The sequence below is a fragment of the Vicugna pacos genome, chromosome 4 (genome assembly GCF_048564905.1).
Source record: "Vicugna pacos chromosome 4, VicPac4, whole genome shotgun sequence".
Classification (NCBI taxonomy): Eukaryota; Metazoa; Chordata; class Mammalia; order Artiodactyla; family Camelidae; genus Vicugna; species Vicugna pacos.
The window spans coordinates 13,852,957-13,872,589 of NC_132990.1; the positions used below are offsets into that span (position 1 = coordinate 13,852,957).

The window sequence follows — 19,633 nt, forward strand, 5'->3', positions numbered from 1 at the left end:
TTTGATTATATATGTGTGCAAACGAAATGAATTTTCATGAAAGATTCTTCTGTACCATAACTTTGCAGCATTTGCTGAGCAGAGGAAATAATATTATTTGATTAGTAATAGTTTCACATAGAAGCCAACATACTTTGAATTCTGTCAATAGACACCATTTTCATGTGTCAGGTGGAAAGTGGATTCCGCTTATTTCTTGCCTGAAGCCTGTGCAGGGAAATTCCTGTCTACTGCTGGGGCACAGAAGGGCAGACCAAGTCGCCTTCTTTTTCTGTTTACAAGTTATTAGTAAATCTGAGATTGTTTTATGTGGAGAAGAATGTTTCATGAGTTTGTGACTGAAGTACAGTCTTTATTCAGTGTACAGGTGGCAAATTATGTGTGTTTCTTTGAAAATGTCTCTATTTCGCCTTTATTCTAAAATTAATTTTCCAAAGAAGATAAAGGCAAATAACCCAATCCAGAATTGGGCAGAAGACCTAAGTAAGCTATTCTCCAACGATGACATACACATGGCCGATAGGGCAATGAAGAATTGCTCAACATCACTAATTGTCAGAGAAATGAAAATCAAAACTATGATGAGACGTCACCTCATGCTCCTCAGAATGGCCGTCATCAAGATGTCCACAAAGGATCAGTGCTGGAGAGGGCATGAAGGAAAGGGAGCCCTCCTGCACTCATGATTGGAATGTCATTAGGTGCACCCATTATGGAAAACAGTAGGGCAGTTCCTCAGAACTCTAATCGTGGACTTACTCACACTGTCATCCACCAGTCCCACTCCTGGTCATGTATCCAGACGGAACTTTAATTCAAAAAGACATATGCACTCCAGTGTTCACAGTGGCACTGTTTCTAGGAGACAAGACATGGAAACAACTTCACCCACGAATTGACAGAGGACTGTCTAAAGAAGCTATGGTGTATTTAGAGAACAGAATACAACGCAGCCATAAAAAATGATGAAATAATGCCATTTGCTTGCAGCAACATGAATGGACCTGCAGAATGTCATTTAAGTCAAATAAGCCAGAAAGGGAAGGAAAATACAATATGAAATCACTTGTATGTGGAATGAAAAAAGAAAAACAAGACAACAAGTTTTTTCCAAACCAGAAATAGAGTCATAGACACAGGAAACAAACTTACGGTTACTAGACCCAGGGTAGGGTGGGCAGGGGTTAGGAAGGGATAGATTGGTAGATTGAGATTTGCGGACAGATAGCAGCTCATGTCTCTGTAAAGGAGATAAACAGCAAGTTTATACTGTATACCACACGGAAGTCTATATCCAATAGCTAGTAGTAAATTATGGTGAAAAAAGTATGAAAATGAATATGTATGCTCGGATATGCCTGAAGCTGTGTGTTGTTGAACAGAAATTGTCACAAGTTTGTAAACTGAGTGTATTTAATGAAAATATAGAAAATTAAATAAACGAATAAAGGAATTTATTTTCGTAAGTATATATAGAATATATATATATATATATCATATACACATATATCCTATATATATCACATATATAGATATGATATGGTTCAAGGTATCTTAGGTAGTGTTTTTTTTTTCTAATACATCTTATTTGTGGATTTGGGGTTTGTCCTTCCAGTCATTGGTATATATTTTAGCAGGAACGAGAAATTTGCAGTGTCAGTTTTTTCCTCAGGGCCTTGTGGCTGTTAGTCCATTGTCTCCTATGCCTGTTTTTGCCAATCACAATATCTGCCCCAGTAGACAAGACATGGATGCAAAGAGAGAAACTTAAAAGCCACTGGGGAGCATTTAGATGCAGAGGGGAAGTACAGGGTGAGTGTGAAGAGGATTTGTGCCAGACTTCAAATAATTAACTTATTTTATAGACAAAATTTAATAGTCAAGGAGGAAGAGGTCAAGTCACCATCAGTCATACCTCTGATCAATGCGCTGATGATAGCAACGGTCTGTTGACTCTGTGGCCTACCATTTCTGATAAATGGGAAGAATCCAAAGGATGAGTGTATCCATTCCTGTTGAGGAAATCAGAGTCCTAAATCAGAACCTTTGGGAAATTTCAGAAGCACAGGTAGCAACCTACAGAGAAACGAGCAGGCACCTCAGGATATTAGCACTAAATTTGATTTTTTTTTTTTTGGAGGAACCTGGAACCCAGAATACTGCCTGAGTAGAAAACATAAAGGTGAGTATGGAGGTAAGTCAGGTAGCTAGAGAGAGGCTGTAGGGTAGTGGTAGAGCATAGGGCTAGCAGGCAGGAGGTTGTAGGTTCAATTCCAGGCAGGGAGGAGCAGGAGAGCAGGAGAGCAGGAGAGCAGGAGAGCAGGAGAGCAGGAGAGCAGGAGAGCAGGAGAGCAGGAGAGCAGGAGAGCAGGAGAGCAGGAGAGCAGGAGAGCAGGAGAGCAGGAGAGCAGGAGAGCAGGAGAGCAGGAGAGCAGGAGAGCAGGAGAGCAGGAGAGCAGGAGAGCAGGAGAGCAGGAGAGCAGGAGAGCAGGAGAGCAGGAGAGCAGGAGAGCAGGAGAGCAGGAGAGCAGGAGAGCAGGAGAGCAGGAGAGCAGGAGAGCAGGAGAGCAGGAGAGCAGGAGAGCAGGAGAGCAGGAGAGCAGGAGAGCAGGAGAGCAGGAGAGCAGGAGAGCAGGAGAGCAGGAGAGCAGGAGAGCAGGAGAGCAGGAGAGCAGGAGAGCAGGAGAGCAGGAGAGCAGGAGAGCAGGAGAGCAGGAGAGCAGGAGAGCAGGAGAGCAGGAGAGCAGGAGAGCAGGAGAGCAGGAGAGCAGGAGAGCAGGAGAGCAGGAGAGCAGGAGAGCAGGAGAGCAGGAGAGCAGGAGAGCAGGAGAGCAGGAGAGCAGGAGAGCAGGAGAGCAGGAGAGCAGGAGAGCAGGAGAGCAGGAGAGCAGGAGAGCAGGAGAGCAGGAGAGCAGGAGAGCAGGAGAGCAGGAGAGCAGGAGAGCAGGAGAGCAGGAGAGCAGGAGAGCAGGAGAGCAGGAGAGCAGGAGAGCAGGAGAGCAGGAGAGCAGGAGAGCAGGAGAGCAGGAGAGCAGGAGAGCAGGAGAGCAGGAGAGCAGGAGAGCAGGAGAGCAGGAGAGCAGGAGAGCAGGAGAGCAGGAGAGCAGGAGAGCAGGAGAGCAGGAGAGCAGGAGAGCAGGAGAGCAGGAGAGCAGGAGAGCAGGAGAGCAGGAGAGCAGGAGAGCAGGAGAGCAGGAGAGCAGGAGAGCAGGAGAGCAGGAGAGCAGGAGAGCAGGAGAGCAGGAGAGCAGGAGAGCAGGAGAGCAGGAGAGCAGGAGAGCAGGAGAGCAGGAGAGCAGGAGAGCAGGAGAGCAGGAGAGCAGGAGAGCAGGAGAGCAGGAGAGCAGGAGAGCAGGAGAGCAGGAGAGCAGGAGAGCAGGAGAGCAGGAGAGCAGGAGAGCAGGAGAGCAGGAGAGCAGGAGAGCAGGAGAGCAGGAGAGCAGGAGAGCAGGAGAGCAGGAGAGCAGGAGAGCAGGAGAGCAGGAGAGCAGGAGAGCAGGAGAGCAGGAGAGCAGGAGAGCAGGAGAGCAGGAGAGCAGGAGAGCAGGAGAGCAGGAGAGCAGGAGAGCAGGAGAGCAGGAGAGCAGGAGAGCAGGAGAGCAGGAGAGCAGGAGAGCAGGAGAGCAGGAGAGCAGGAGAGCAGGAGAGCAGGAGAGCAGGAGAGCAGGAGAGCAGGAGAGCAGGAGAGCAGGAGAGCAGGAGAGCAGGAGAGCAGGAGAGCAGGAGAGCAGGAGAGCAGGAGAGCAGGAGAGCAGGAGAGCAGGAGAGCAGGAGAGCAGGAGAGCAGGAGAGCAGGAGAGCAGGAGAGCAGGAGAGCAGGAGAGCAGGAGAGCAGGAGAGCAGGAGAGCAGGAGAGCAGGAGAGCAGGAGAGCAGGAGAGCAGGAGAGCAGGAGAGCAGGAGAGCAGGAGAGCAGGAGAGCAGGAGAGCAGGAGAGCAGGAGAGCAGGAGAGCAGGAGAGCAGGAGAGCAGGAGAGCAGGAGAGCAGGAGAGCAGGAGAGCAGGAGAGCAGGAGAGCAGGAGAGCAGGAGAGCAGGAGAGCAGGAGAGCAGGAGAGCAGGAGAGCAGGAGAGCAGGAGAGCAGGAGAGCAGGAGAGCAGGAGAGCAGGAGAGCAGGAGAGCAGGAGAGCAGGAGAGCAGGAGAGCAGGAGAGCAGGAGAGCAGGAGAGCAGGAGAGCAGGAGAGCAGGAGAGCAGGAGAGCAGGAGAGCAGGAGAGCAGGAGAGCAGGAGAGCAGGAGAGCAGGAGAGCAGGAGAGCAGGAGAGCAGGAGAGCAGGAGAGCAGGAGAGCAGGAGAGCAGGAGAGCAGGAGAGCAGGAGAGCAGGAGAGCAGGAGAGCAGGAGAGCAGGAGAGCAGGAGAGCAGGAGAGCAGGAGAGCAGGAGAGCAGGAGAGCAGGAGAGCAGGAGAGCAGGAGAGCAGGAGAGCAGGAGAGCAGGAGAGCAGGAGAGCAGGAGAGCAGGAGAGCAGGAGAGCAGGAGAGCAGGAGAGCAGGAGAGCAGGAGAGCAGGAGAGCAGGAGAGCAGGAGAGCAGGAGAGCAGGAGAGCAGGAGAGCAGGAGAGCAGGAGAGCAGGAGAGCAGGAGAGCAGGAGAGCAGGAGAGCAGGAGAGCAGGAGAGCAGGAGAGCAGGAGAGCAGGAGAGCAGGAGAGCAGGAGAGCAGGAGAGCAGGAGAGCAGGAGAGCAGGAGAGCAGGAGAGCAGGAGAGCAGGAGAGCAGGAGAGCAGGAGAGCAGGAGAGCAGGAGAGCAGGAGAGCAGGAGAGCAGGAGAGCAGGAGAGCAGGAGAGCAGGAGAGCAGGAGAGCAGGAGAGCAGGAGAGCAGGAGAGCAGGAGAGCAGGAGAGCAGGAGAGCAGGAGAGCAGGAGAGCAGGAGAGCAGGAGAGCAGGAGAGCAGGAGAGCAGGAGAGCAGGAGAGCAGGAGAGCAGGAGAGCAGGAGAGCAGGAGAGCAGGAGAGCAGGAGAGCAGGAGAGCAGGAGAGCAGGAGAGCAGGAGAGCAGGAGAGCAGGAGAGCAGGAGAGCAGGAGAGCAGGAGAGCAGGAGAGCAGGAGAGCAGGAGAGCAGGAGAGCAGGAGAGCAGGAGAGCAGGAGAGCAGGAGAGCAGGAGAGCAGGAGAGCAGGAGAGCAGGAGAGCAGGAGAGCAGGAGAGCAGGAGAGCAGGAGAGCAGGAGAGCAGGAGAGCAGGAGAGCAGGAGAGCAGGAGAGCAGGAGAGCAGGAGAGCAGGAGAGCAGGAGAGCAGGAGAGCAGGAGAGCAGGAGAGCAGGAGAGCAGGAGAGCAGGAGAGCAGGAGAGCAGGAGAGCAGGAGAGCAGGAGAGCAGGAGAGCAGGAAGTTCTTTCATTCTTTCATTATTCCTCTGTTTGCCTTTCTTACTGTAGGAGAGTAGGAGAGCAGGAGAGTAGGAGAGCAGGAGAGCAGGAGAGCAGGAGAGCAGGAGAGCAGGAGAGCAGGAGAGCAGGAGAGCAGGAGAGCAGGAGAGCAGGAGAGCAGGAGAGCAGGAGAGCAGGAGAGCAGGAGAGCAGGAGAGCAGGAGAGCAGGAAGTTCTTTCATTCTTTCATTATTCCTCTGTTTGCCTTTCTTACTGTAGGAGAGTAGGAGAGCAGGAGAGTAGGAGAGCAGGAGAGCAGGAGAGCAGGAGAGCAGGAGAGCAGGAGAGCAGGAGAGCAGGAGAGCAGGAGAGCAGGAGAGCAGGAGAGCAGGAGAGTAGGAAGTTCTTTCATTCTTTCATTATTCCTCTGTTTGCCTTTCTTACTGTAGGAGAGTAGGAGAGTAGGAGAGTAGGAGAGTAGGAGAGTAGGAAGTTCTTTCATTCTTTCATTATTCCTCTGTTTGCCTTTCTTACTGTAGGAGAGTAGGAGAGTAGGAGAGTAGGAGAGTAGGAGAGTAGGAGAGTAGGAGAGTAGGAGAGTAGGAGAGTAGGAAGTTCTTTCATTCTTTCATTATTCCTCTGTTTGCCTTTCTTACTGTAGGAGAGTAGGAGAGTAGGAGAGTAGGAGAGTAGGAGAGTAGGAGAGTAGGAGAGTAGGAGAGTAGGAGAGTAGGAGAGTAGGAAGTTCTTTCATTCTTTCATTATTCCTCTGTTTGCCTTTCTTACTGTAGGAGAGTAGGAGAGTAGGAGAGTAGGAGAGTAGGAGAGTAGGAGAGTAGGAGAGTAGGAGAGTAGGAAGTTCTTTCATTCTTTCATTATTCCTCTGTTTGCCTTTCTTACTGTAGGAGAGTAGGAGAGTAGGAGAGTAGGAGAGTAGGAGAGTAGGAGAGTAGGAGAGTAGGAGAGTAGGAGAGTAGGAGAGTAGGAGAGTAGGAAGTTCTTTCATTCTTTCATTATTCCTCTGTTTGCCTTTCTTACTGTAGGAGAGTAGGAGAGTAGGAGAGTAGGAGAGTAGGAGAGTAGGAGAGTAGGAGAGTAGGAGAGTAGGAGAGTAGGAAGTTCTTTCATTCTTTCATTATTCCTCTGTTTGCCTTTCTTACTGTAGGAGAGTAGGAGAGTAGGAGAGTAGGAGAGTAGGAGAGTAGGAGAGTAGGAGAGTAGGAGAGTAGGAGAGTAGGAGAGTAGGAAGTTCTTTCATTCTTTCATTATTCCTCTGTTTGCCTTTCTTACTGTAGGAGAGTAGGAGAGTAGGAGAGTAGGAGAGTAGGAGAGTAGGAGAGTAGGAGAGTAGGAAGTTCTTTCATTCTTTCATTATTCCTCTGTTTGCCTTTCTTACTGTAGGAGAGTAGGAGAGTAGGAGAGTAGGAGAGTAGGAGAGTAGGAGAGTAGGAGAGTAGGAGAGTAGGAGAGTAGGAAGTTCTTTCATTCTTTCATTATTCCTCTGTTTGCCTTTCTTACTGTAGGAGAGTAGGAGAGTAGGAGAGTAGGAGAGTAGGAGAGTAGGAGAGTAGGAGAGTAGGAGAGTAGGAGAGTAGGAAGTTCTTTCATTCTTTCATTATTCCTCTGTTTGCCTTTCTTACTGTAGGAGAGTAGGAGAGTAGGAGAGTAGGAGAGTAGGAGAGTAGGAGAGTAGGAGAGTAGGAGAGTAGGAGAGTAGGAAGTTCTTTCATTCTTTCATTATTCCTCTGTTTGCCTTTCTTACTGTAGGAGAGTAGGAGAGTAGGAGAGTAGGAGAGTAGGAGAGTAGGAGAGTAGGAGAGTAGGAGAGTAGGAGAGTAGGAGAGTAGGAAGTTCTTTCATTCTTTCATTATTCCTCTGTTTGCCTTTCTTACTGTAGGAGAGTAGGAGAGTAGGAGAGTAGGAGAGTAGGAGAGTAGGAGAGTAGGAGAGTAGGAAGTTCTTTCATTCTTTCATTATTCCTCTGTTTGCCTTTCTTACTGTAGGAGAGTAGGAGAGTAGGAGAGTAGGAGAGTAGGAGAGTAGGAGAGTAGGAGAGTAGGAGAGTAGGAGAGTAGGAGAGTAGGAGAGTAGGAAGTTCTTTCATTCTTTCATTATTCCTCTGTTTGCCTTTCTTACTGTAGGAGAGTAGGAGAGTAGGAGAGTAGGAGAGTAGGAGAGTAGGAGAGTAGGAGAGTAGGAGAGTAGGAGAGTAGGAAGTTCTTTCATTCTTTCATTATTCCTCTGTTTGCCTTTCTTACTGTAGGAGAGTAGGAGAGTAGGAGAGTAGGAGAGTAGGAGAGTAGGAGAGTAGGAGAGTAGGAGAGTAGGAGAGTAGGAGAGTAGGAAGTTCTTTCATTCTTTCATTATTCCTCTGTTTGCCTTTCTTACTGTAGGAGAGTAGGAGAGTAGGAGAGTAGGAGAGTAGGAGAGTAGGAGAGTAGGAGAGTAGGAAGTTCTTTCATTCTTTCATTATTCCTCTGTTTGCCTTTCTTACTGTAGGAGAGTAGGAGAGTAGGAGAGTAGGAGAGTAGGAGAGTAGGAGAGTAGGAGAGTAGGAGAGTAGGAGAGTAGGAAGTTCTTTCATTCTTTCATTATTCCTCTGTTTGCCTTTCTTACTGTAGGAGAGTAGGAGAGTAGGAGAGTAGGAGAGTAGGAGAGTAGGAGAGTAGGAGAGTAGGAGAGTAGGAGAGTAGGAAGTTCTTTCATTCTTTCATTATTCCTCTGTTTGCCTTTCTTACTGTAGGAGAGTAGGAGAGTAGGAGAGTAGGAGAGTAGGAGAGTAGGAGAGTAGGAGAGTAGGAGAGTAGGAGAGTAGGAGAGTAGGAAGTTCTTTCATTCTTTCATTATTCCTCTGTTTGCCTTTCTTACTGTAGGAGAGTAGGAGAGTAGGAGAGTAGGAGAGTAGGAGAGTAGGAGAGTAGGAGAGTAGGAGAGTAGGACAGTAGGAAGTTCTTTCATTCTTTCATTATTCCTCTGTTTGCCTTTCTTACTGTAGGAGAGTAGGAGAGTAGGAGAGTAGGAGAGTAGGAGAGTAGGAGAGTAGGAGAGTAGGAGAGTAGGAAGTTCTTTCATTCTTTCATTATTCCTCTGTTTGCCTTTCTTACTGTAGGAGAGTAGGAGAGTAGGAGAGTAGGAGAGTAGGAGAGTAGGAGAGTAGGAGAGTAGGAGAGTAGGAGAGTAGGAAGTTCTTTCATTCTTTCATTATTCCTCTGTTTGCCTTTCTTACTGTAGGAGAGTAGGAGAGTAGGAGAGTAGGAGAGTAGGAGAGTAGGAGAGTAGGAGAGTAGGAGAGTAGGAAGTTCTTTCATTCTTTCATTATTCCTCTGTTTGCCTTTCTTACTGTAGGAGAGTAGGAGAGTAGGAGAGTAGGAGGGTAGGAGAGTAGGAGAGTAGGAAGTTCTTTCATTCTTTCATTATTCCTCTGTCTGCCTTTCTTACTGTAGGAGAGTAGGAGAGTAGGAGAGTAGGAGAGTAGGAGAGTAGGAGAGTAGGAGAGTAGGAAGTTCTTTCATTCTTTCATTATTCCTCTGTCTGCCTTTCTTACTGTAGGAGAGTAGGAGAGTAGGAGAGTAGGAGAGTAGGAGAGTAGGAGAGTAGGAGAGTAGGAGAGTAGGAAGTTCTTTCATTCTTTCATTATTCCTCTGTCTGCCTTTCTTACTGTAGGAGAGTAGGAGAGTAGGAGAGTAGGAGAGTAGGAGAGTAGGAGAGTAGGAAGTTCTTTCATTCTTTCATTATTCCTCTGTCTGCCTTTCTTACTGTAGGAGAGTAGGAGAGTAGGAGAGTAGGAGAGTAGGAGAGTAGGAGAGTAGGAGAGTAGGAAGTTCTTTCATTCTTTCATTATTCCTCTGTCTGCCTTTCTTACTGTAGGAGAGTAGGAGAGTAGGAGAGTAGGAGAGTAGGAGAGTAGGAGAGTAGGAGAGTAGGAGAGTAGGAAGTTCTTTCATTCTTTCATTATTCCTCTGTCTGCCTTTCTTACTGTAGGAGAGTAGGAGAGTAGGAGAGTAGGAGAGTAGGAGAGTAGGAGAGTAGGAAGTTCTTTCATTCTTTCATTATTCCTCTGTCTGCCTTTCTTACTGTAGGAGAGTAGGAGAGTAGGAGAGTAGGAGAGTAGGAGAGTAGGAGAGTAGGAGAGTAGGAAGTTCTTTCATTCTTTCATTATTCCTCTGTCTGCCTTTCTTACTGTAGGAGAGTAGGAGAGTAGGAGAGTAGGAGAGTAGGAGAGTAGGAGAGTAGGAGAGTAGGAAGTTCTTTCATTCTTTCATTATTCCTCTGTCTGCCTTTCTTACTGTAGGAGAGTAGGAGAGTAGGAGAGTAGGAGAGTAGGAGAGTAGGAGAGTAGGAGAGTAGGAGAGTAGGAAGTTCTTTCATTCTTTCATTATTCCTCTGTCTGCCTTTCTTACTGTAGGAGAGTAGGAGAGTAGGAGAGTAGGAGAGTAGGAGAGTAGGAGAGTAGGAGAGTAGGAGAGTAGGAAGTTCTTTCATTCTTTCATTATTCCTCTGTCTGCCTTTCTTACTGTAGGAGAGTAGGAGAGTAGGAGAGTAGGAGAGTAGGAGAGTAGGAGAGTAGGAGAGTAGGAGAGTAGGAGAGTAGGAGAGTAGGAGAGTAGGAAGTTCTTTCATTCTTTCATTATTCCTCTGTCTGCCTTTCTTACTGTAGGAGAGTAGGAGAGTAGGAGAGTAGGAGAGTAGGAGAGTAGGAGAGTAGGAGAGTAGGAGAGAGTAGGAAGTTTTTTCATTCTTTCATTATTCCTCTGTCTGCCTTTCTTACTGTAGGAGAGTAGGAGAGTAGGAGAGTAGGAGAGTAGGAGAGTAGGAGAGTAGGAGAGTAGGAAGTTCTTTCATTCTTTCATTATTCCTCTGTCTGCCTTTCTTACTGTAGGAGAGTAGGAGAGTAGGAGAGTAGGAGAGTAGGAGAGTAGGAGAGTAGGAGAGTAGGAAGTTCTTTCATTCTTTCATTATTCCTCTGTCTGCCTTTCTTACTGTAGGAGAGTAGGAGAGTAGGAGAGTAGGAGAGTAGGAGAGTAGGAGAGTAGGAAGTTCTTTCATTCTTTCATTATTCCTCTGTCTGCCTTTCTTACTGTAGGAGAGTAGGAGAGTAGGAGAGTAGGAGAGTAGGAGAGTAGGAGAGTAGGAGAGTAGGAGAGTAGGAAGTTCTTTCATTCTTTCATTATTCCTCTGTCTGCCTTTCTTACTGTAGGAGAGTAGGAGAGTAGGAGAGTAGGAGAGTAGGAGAGTAGGAGAGTAGGAGAGTAGGAGAGTAGGAGAGTAGGAAGTTCTTTCATTCTTTCATTATTCCTCTGTCTGCCTTTCTTACTGTAGGAGAGTAGGAGAGTAGGAGAGTAGGAGAGTAGGATAGTAGGAAGTTCTTTCATTCTTTCATTATTCCTCTGTCTGCCTTTCTTACTGTAGGAGAGTAGGAGAGTAGGAGAGTAGGAGAGTAGGAGAGTAGGAGAGTAGGAAGTTCTTTCATTCTTTCATTATTCCTCTGTCTGCCTTTCTTACTGTAGGAGAGTAGGAGAGTAGGAGAGTAGGAGAGTAGGAGAGTAGGAGAGTAGGAGAGTGAGTAGGAAGTTCTTTCATTCTTTCATTATTCCTCTCTCTGTCTTTCTTTCTGAAGGAGAGTAGGAGAGTAGGAGAGTGCCTGCTTGCTTTCTTTTCTCTTTCTTTCTTTCTGTCTGTCTGTCTGTCTGTCTTTGTCTTTCTTTTATTCTTTGTTTTTGTGTTTCTTTCTGTCTTTCTTTCTTTCCTTTTTTCTAGGAGAGTAGGAGATTAGGAGGGTAAGAGAGTGCTTGGTTACTTGCTTTCCTTCCTTCCTTTCCTTCTTTCCTTTCTTTCTTTCCTTTCTCTCTTTTCTTTCTTTTCTTTTCTTTTCTTTTCTCTTTTCTTTTCCTTCCTTCCTTCCGTTCTTTCTTTCTTTCTTTCTCTTTCCCTTTGTTTCCTTTCTGTCTTTCTTTCTTTCCCTTTCTTGTCTTTCTCTCTCTCCTTTCTTTTTTTTCCCTTTGTTCTCTTTCTCTCTTTTCTTTCTTTTATTTTCTTTTCTTCTTTCTTTCTCTTTCTTTCTTTCTTTCCCTTTCTTTCGCTTTCTTTCCTTTCTGTCTTTCTTTCTCTCTTTCCCTTTCTTTTCTCTCTATCCTTTTCTTCTCTTTCTCTCTTTCTCTTGTCTGTTTCTCTCTTTCTCTCTTTTCTCCTCTCCTTCCTGTCCTTCCTTTGTTCCTTCTTAGGTGCGTTCCTTTTTGCCCCATCCCTGCTCTAACATCTACCAGCCCAGCAGCCAAGCCTATTTACATGCCTCTTATAAATTACTAGATGGAGTCTGTGCTGGAACCATAGTCATCAATGGATACCTTTTGCAATTGAGTGACCTTAAAATTTTTGCAAGGCACCTTGCAACCCTCGTTTATGCCACACGATGTGCTTGCTGGGAGGCACACATGTGGCCACACTGGGAAACCCAGCAGCTCCTCATTTCCAGCTCTGTACATAACCTCCTGTCAACAACAGAAGTAGGAAACTGGAGTTGGGGAGGTATGTTATTGTCTCATAGGGTAATGGGTTTTCAGTGACTGCTCCTTATACTCTTGGGTAAAGTCTATTTTTAAATCTAAACTGCCACTTAGGAGACATGGTCCTATCCGACACAGGGATGAACCATGTATTTCAAATATCAAAATGGGATGTCTACGATTACCACACACTTCCGAGATCCAACCTACAGCTCGCTTTTGTTTCCAAGTTCAGAGAAATAAAGAAAAGGAAGCAGTATCCACCTAGTATGGAGGTATCAGAACGTGATGTGTGATAGCAAACATGATATCTGAGCTGACTGGGACCGGTCATGAAAGGAACCAAGTGACAAATATGCCTGAGGTCTTTTTACTTAAAATACAGTTAAAAATCATTTCCTGTGAGAGAGACCACAGAGGTATAGACAGATAGTGAGGTCACTAGCTAAGGCAAGGCTTGACCTACATATTTGATAGGTGTTTATTTGTTTGTTTTCTCTTTAAGAGAGTCCTTTTTGAGAGATGGCCTAACATTTTCCTTCTTATCTAGTAATGACTTTCTTAATGTGAAAATCTACAAATTCTGTTACATTCCTTTCCCTTTGGTGATAATTAGTCAGCAGAACGACTGGCATGACCAATGTTGATTCTGCCTTCCCTCACACAGTAGCAGCAAGTGTCACTGACACATGGAGGAGTTAGGAATAATGGGCCACCCACATATCTTACGTGAGGCAGTGGATTCACCAATAAAAATGATGACATTGTCCAGTGCAAAGAATATGAATTTACAATCAGAAGGGCAGGGTTTAAATTATAATCTAACAACCACTAGTTTAGTAACATTGGTCCAGATACTTAAACCCTTCTCCACACGTGGCAAAGTGGTAGGGCTACACATAATCAGATTTTTCTCGCTTTTTTCCCCAAGCTCTTAAAATAGAAATTACACAGCTTTTCTTAAAATTAGACATGAAAAGCCAAAATTCCTTCAAATGACCTATAACACTGAACTGTAACACAATTTTCCGCAACATCGTCATACACCCTTATAAGAGTAAAAAGCAACAAATGTTTAGTAAGTGCCTAATCTGTACCAAGAACTAGGTAAAAAATCTTATTTTCATTTTTATCAACTTTATCTGATAATCAAATTAGAGAATGATCAATATCCACTTCTCAAGTATAAGAAACCTAAAGAACACAGCATTTAAATAATTTTCTCAGTCATATAAATATTTAAGAACACAGTAGTTTACACTTTTATGAGTATTTCAGTGTACCAACCACTGAGTTTCCACAATCTATTGCAAAGAACCAGCCTAGCCTTGGTGAATTGTCAGTTTTACATTTCCATATTCCTGTGGTCTATTCATCTCTCCTCTCTCCTCTCTCCTTTTGTCTCCTGTAACAGAAGCTATAATAAAATGATGGGAAGGTCAGTTTATGAATTGACCTTGGTGAATTCTCAGTTTTACATTTCCATATTCCTGTGGTCTCTTCATCTCTCCTCTGCCTACACCTTTATATAATTTGTGACTTGAATTCCTTTGATCTCCATGAGGAGATCAAGTTCAAGTCATTCCCATCAAGATAATTACAACAGACAACAAAGTTCAGGATTAAGCATTTAGCCAATGAGGTTATTTTTGCATCAGCAGAATAAAGCATGTTGCTCAGCCTCCTGCATGTTATGGCCATTTCATAAAGATTCTTGCCTATTTACAGACATAAATACAGTAGGATGCAGTTAAAGACCTCATTGATACACTTCATTATTCTTTGACTACACTGAAACCAAAAGTCAGTTCTAGTATGTATCATTTAATTCTGTGTCTATAATACATAATTAAGAGTGCTTAGAAGACGGAACACTTCCAAAGTTCAGCTAGGTTACCCAGACTACTCATCAGAAATAAACCTAGTTCTTTAAAAGAGCAGCCAACCCTACATTTCTATAATTGGAAGATTTGTCTTTTTTATTTTTTTAATAAATTATCTAGATAACTGCTTCAACGTTATTTTTTCTTTCTTCATAAAGATGCAAACTAAATGTAAGTCTGACTCACCACTCCCATTTGTGGTTATCATGCATATTTCTAGACATTCTTCCAAAGTAATTGTCACCTTAAAAGACTACCTATTTGTTATTATAATTTTGAAAGCTGTATTGTGTAATTATAACATTGCATTGGACAGAAAGTCTATCTAGTTGCATTCACATAATATTCTTTACATTGAGAAAAATTGTATCTGGATTTTTTTGAGGTTTTAAGGTTTTTCATCATTTCCTATAGTTTTCAATAGTGCTTTATTTTATTCTTCACTATATTTCCCCTTATTTTCCATGATTCTGACCTCAGAGACCAAGAATGAGATTTACATTATATTATAAATACAAGACTATCACAAAAGACTTTGCTGGTACTTGGTTTGGGTCAAGGCTAAGCAGCCCAAAACAGAATTCATGATGTTACAGACTTGTCCAATCACATTATTTCACATTTTCAATAGTTAAAGTTTGAGGCTACAATAAAAGAAAATACCTCTGCAAATATAAATATGTTTAAATATTGATATTCATTTACTCAATGATGAATTCTTGACCATTAACAGCCTGCCATCTCCACCAAAACAGGGACATAGGAGAACCCAGCCTCTATCCCCCTACAAAACTCAAGAATACCAAGCAAAGCTATCTATTATTGCTTAACAAACAACAGCCAAGGGAGTTCACCACCACTAAACCTACTTTATAAGAAATTCTAAAAGAAGTATGTCAAGGTGAAATGACTGCAGAAGATAATTAGTACATGAAAACATATGAAAAGACACCATACACTGGTAAAGGTAAGCTTACAGTCAGATTCACAATACACTAATACTGTGATGCAGGGTCGTGTTAACTACCTCAGTACAAATGTTACAGAAATGTATAACATATAGCTATAGCTACAGTAGTTTGTTAAGGACTACACAATATTAACAGATGTAAACTGTGACACAAAAATATAAAAAGCAGGAAGTAAAAGAGGAGATTCACAAAAGATGAAGAGGAGGCAATCAAAGCAAATCATAACAAAAAAAAAATCAATCCACAAAGGAAGGCATCAAGAGAGAGAGAAAGGAACAAAAGAACTATAAAGCCAGGAAACAGGTCATAATATGGCAGTAGTAAGTCCTTACCAACTAGTAATTACTCCAAGTGTATACAGATTGAATTATCTAATCAAAAGATATACAGTGGTTAGATACCTTAAGAAAAAACGAACCAACTATATACTGTCTACAACAGATTCACTTAAGCTTTAAGGATACATCATGGTACAAAGCATAGACATGGAATAAAGATACACTGTGAAAGTAGGAACCAAATTTCTATCAAGAAAACATGGACTGTAAACCTAAAAAATGTAACAGGAGACAAAGAAAGCTATTATAAAATGATGTGAAGGTCAATTTATCAAGAACAATACTCATAAACATATATGCACCCAATATTGGAGCACCTAAGTATGTTAGGCAAATACTAACATCTAAAGGGAGAAGCAGACAATAAAAGAGTAGTAGGAAACTTCAATACCCTACTTTCAACACTGAATAGATCGTCCAAACAAGAAATCAACACACTTTAGATCAAATGGACCTAACACAAAAGCAGAGCATTCCATCTGACAGCAACAGAATACGCATTCTTTCAAGTGCACACAAAATATTCCCCAGGATAGATCATACGACAGGTCACAAAATAAGGCTTCACAAAATCATAAAACATATCATTTCCAATCACGATGGTATGAAACTAGAAATCATTTACAGAAAGAAAACTGGAAAACTCACAAATATGTGAAGATCAAACAACATGCTCTTGAATAAGCAGTGAATCAAAAGAGAGATAAAAATATGAAATAAAAATGGAAGCACAATGTATCAAAATCTATGGAGTGATGCAAAAATAGTTCTATGGGAAAAGTTTGTCGTGATAATTACATGAGGAAAAACAGAAACATCTTAAAAAAAACCTAACTTTATACTTCAAAGACCTAGGAAAAAATGAACAAACTAAACCCATAGCTAGTAGAAGGAAGGAAATAAAAAAGATTAGAACAGAAATAGAGACCAAAAAAATGGAAATAGTCAATGAAACTCAGAGTTTTGAAAAGATTAAGTTAACAACCCTTTAGCTAAACTACGAAAAAAAGAAAAGATGCAAAAACATGAAATCAGAAATAAAAGAGAAGACATTATAACTGATACCACAGAAATATACAGGCTACAATGAACAACTCTATGCCACTAAATTGGATAACTTAGAAAAATTGATAAATTCCTAGAAGCATAGAACTTATTAAGACTGAACCATGAAGAAAAACAGAAAATCTGAATAGACCAATAGTGAATAAAGAGATTGAAACTGTCAACAAAAACCTCCCAACACAGAAAAGCTCAGGACCAGATGGTTTCACAGGTGCATTCTAAGAAACTTAAAGAGGAATTAATGCTAGCCCTTAAAAAATTGGGAGGTGGGAATATGGCAAAGCTCTTTGTATGAGGCCAGCATTACCCTAATACCAAAGCCAAATAAGGAACCTACAAGAAAACTACCGATCAGTATCCGTGATGCCTGATGAACATAGATGCAAAAATCTCAACAAATTATTAGATATCAAATTTAACATCACATTAAAAGTATAACATAGCATAATCAAGTGAGTAGTCACTGCTGTACAATTTTAAAAGCCAGAGGAGATGAATAAAGCAAGCCACTTTCGAAATCTTCACAATGCAAGGTGCATTTTTCCTACATTTAAAATTAACTTAAAATACCTTGTGGGTCCCTTTGCTATGGTATTTGTGCTTAGACAGTTTGCAAACTATTCAGATCTCTTCATTCTGTATGTCTGACCCATTTTACTAGGAAAGCTAGCAAAAAAAAAAAAGGATAAATGAGTATTAAAATGTTTTCTACTGAGGTTATTTTTAAAGTCAAGCACTTTATGTGAGTGTGGGAAAATCTCACCTAGCTTGAATGTTCCAGGAAATGAATGTTCACCTTAATATGATTATCTGGAGAAGAACATGCATTTGTTAACTAAGTTATGGTAAAAAAACACTTTAAAAATAACTGCGGAAAATCTTTCTAAAATATAAGAGTCACCAGTACTTGGCTGCATTTTGAAATGTATTCATATTTGAAACGTATTTTCATACTACCTGGATAACTCTGTGTGGCGACTGCCTTTAGAAGCATCATTCTCACCACTAGCTCTCATTCTAGAGAAAGTCAGTTTCAGGCAGTGTAATAGACAAGAGTGAACGAGTGAAAACTCCCAGTTGTTCCCTAGGGGATGCCTAACACACCTTAAATTCCCTACAGTAGTGTGCTGTTGCATGACTTTCCTATTTTTTCCAAAGTGAAAGAATATCTTTATTGTATATAAATTTTATAATCAATCATATCCCATATATTGTTCACATATTTCTTATATTTTAAATATTCTATATCAGATACAAATTTATAACATTTTCATAAATTTTCCATAATTTCTTAGATCATAATCGTACTGCTTTAGTTGATGATAACATGTTAATTTTATCTAAATATTAAATCTAGAGATAATCCTAAATATTATTTCTATGATCTATTTTTAGATGAGGGCTAGAAATCAGGCAATGTGTCTCCTGAGTGTAAGATCAGTACACTTTTCATAAAGCTTTACTGCGTCTACTACCTTAACTGATTCAGAAATAATAAGCTACTAAGAATATTTGAGGCAAGGAATAAAAGTGTCTTTGGTAAGTTTTGTTGTTTATGTACACAGTATGAAATTAGAAAAATAAAGAAGAGAATAAAGACACAACATACACAGACATTTCTCAACAGTCCACCCTCCAGAGATAACCACTCACAGCTTCTTGGGAATATTTCTTTCCATTGTTTTTTTTTTTTTTTCTGCATGTATATACATATCTATGCCTTTATAATGAAGATCATGTTGCAGGTAAAACTGATTTTACTCATACAATATTCACTATATATCAGAATTTCACTCAATTTTGTATCATGTTTATTGCTTTATGATATGAGCATTTCTTGAAGATGACTGCATTCATAGCTATGTAATAATCTACATACAGATGTATCATAATTCACTTAAATAGTTCTATAATAAGAAACATTTATGTTTCAAATTTTTCTATTAAATTTAATGACATAATAGAATAGAACAAAATATAGTATAGCCTTTTTATTAGCTTTTATTTGTAATGATACATTTTAATAGAGATTTGAATTAAAATTTATTTTAGAAGCATTAAATGTTTCCCATAGATGGTAAAGGAGTTGCCATTAAGCAGGTGTAATTGATTGTTTCATATTGAAAATTAAATATATATCTTGTCTCAGAAGATAAATTATATACATGATTATGTTTCAGGGAGTTTAGATAAAAGGAAGGACAATTTAACAAGCTCATATATAATTGATTAGCCTGCCATAGTGAATTTATCTGTGTGACTCTACACAAGTTATTTAACCTGTCAATGCTTCCCTTTCCTCACTTAATGGAGCTAGTAATAGCACACATTCATAGAGCTGTGTATGGCACAAAATGTGTGATAGCTAGAAAGAAAGATAGATAGATAGACATAGAAAAAGAAAGACATTTAGTTATTGCTATCAAAGTTGCTTGAGGTATTGTTGTACATTATGTTTTGATGAAAGAAAAATACCATGTCACATATTGTCTTCACCAATTGTTAAGAATTATAGAGAACAAGTTAAACAAGAATAATATTTTTAAAGCCATGAAAACTATTTTTAAAGGACAGTTCTTCCTAAGAACTTTTGCTTGGTTTGAGGCCTACGATCCCCAGGATTGTAAGAGAAGTGAATGGTTCCCTCTTAGCAAATACACAGCATTTATGGTTGCTATTCAAGGGCTTTCCCAGTTGTCTTCTTTCTGCTGATGTCTAATAAAATTTATGGAACAAATCTCTCTCTAATGCTGAGCCTGAGATAAATGCTTTATAGCTCTCAGTTTGAACAGCAGATAGAATACATGCTCTGGCATCTCCTTTATTAGCACAATAATAAGATATAAATGCCTTTTGTACTGAGGGCCTTCCTTGAGGGAACAAAAGAATGGTCAAGGAAAAGGAATCTTCCTTCCTTTTCAGACTCTGTGATTTTTAACTATAGTAGTCCCCCCTTAGCCATGGTTTCACTTTCTGTGGTTTCAATTACCTGTGGCCAACCGCAGTCCAAAAACAGTAAGTGGAAAATTCTAGAATTCAACAATTCCTAAGTTTTACATTGGGCACCATTCTGAGTAGCGTGGTGAAATCTCACGCGGTCCTGCTCTGTCCCTTTCAGAACGCGAACCATCCCTTTGCTCAGCATATCCCACTCGTTATTCACTTAGCATAGCCCTCCCTGTCATCAGATCGACTGTCAAATATTACAGTGCTTGTGTTCAAAGAACCCTCACTTTAGTTAATGATGGCCCCAAAGTGCAAGAGTAGTGGTGTTGGCAATTTAGATATTCTCTTACTGTCTAGTTTATAAATTAAACTTCATCATAGGTATGTATGTATAGGAGAAAACCTAGTACACGTATGGTTCGATACTATCTACACTTTCAAGCATCCATGGGGATGCTGAGCATGACCCCTGCAGATAAGGGGGAACTACTACTTATATAATAAGCCTGGCTACACGAAAGCACACATTGTTCCAAGATACTGTTATCTTAACAAACCCAAAAACCTGGTTCTTACAGTAATAAAATGTTGCAGCTGCCAGTATGTTCACTTGCACAATTATT

General features: G+C 42.0%; 1 long non-coding RNA gene across 1 annotated transcript in view; it reads right to left on the bottom strand.

Moving 5' to 3' along the window:
* Nucleotides 1–19,633, bottom strand: part of LOC140695986 (uncharacterized) — a 178,041-nt gene that overhangs the window by 23,264 nt on the left and 135,144 nt on the right. Inside the window, exon 2 of the long non-coding RNA XR_012071883.1 lies at nucleotides 1,916–2,012. This is a non-coding gene — a long non-coding RNA (uncharacterized lncRNA). The remainder of the gene's footprint in view (nucleotides 1–1,915; nucleotides 2,013–19,633) is intronic.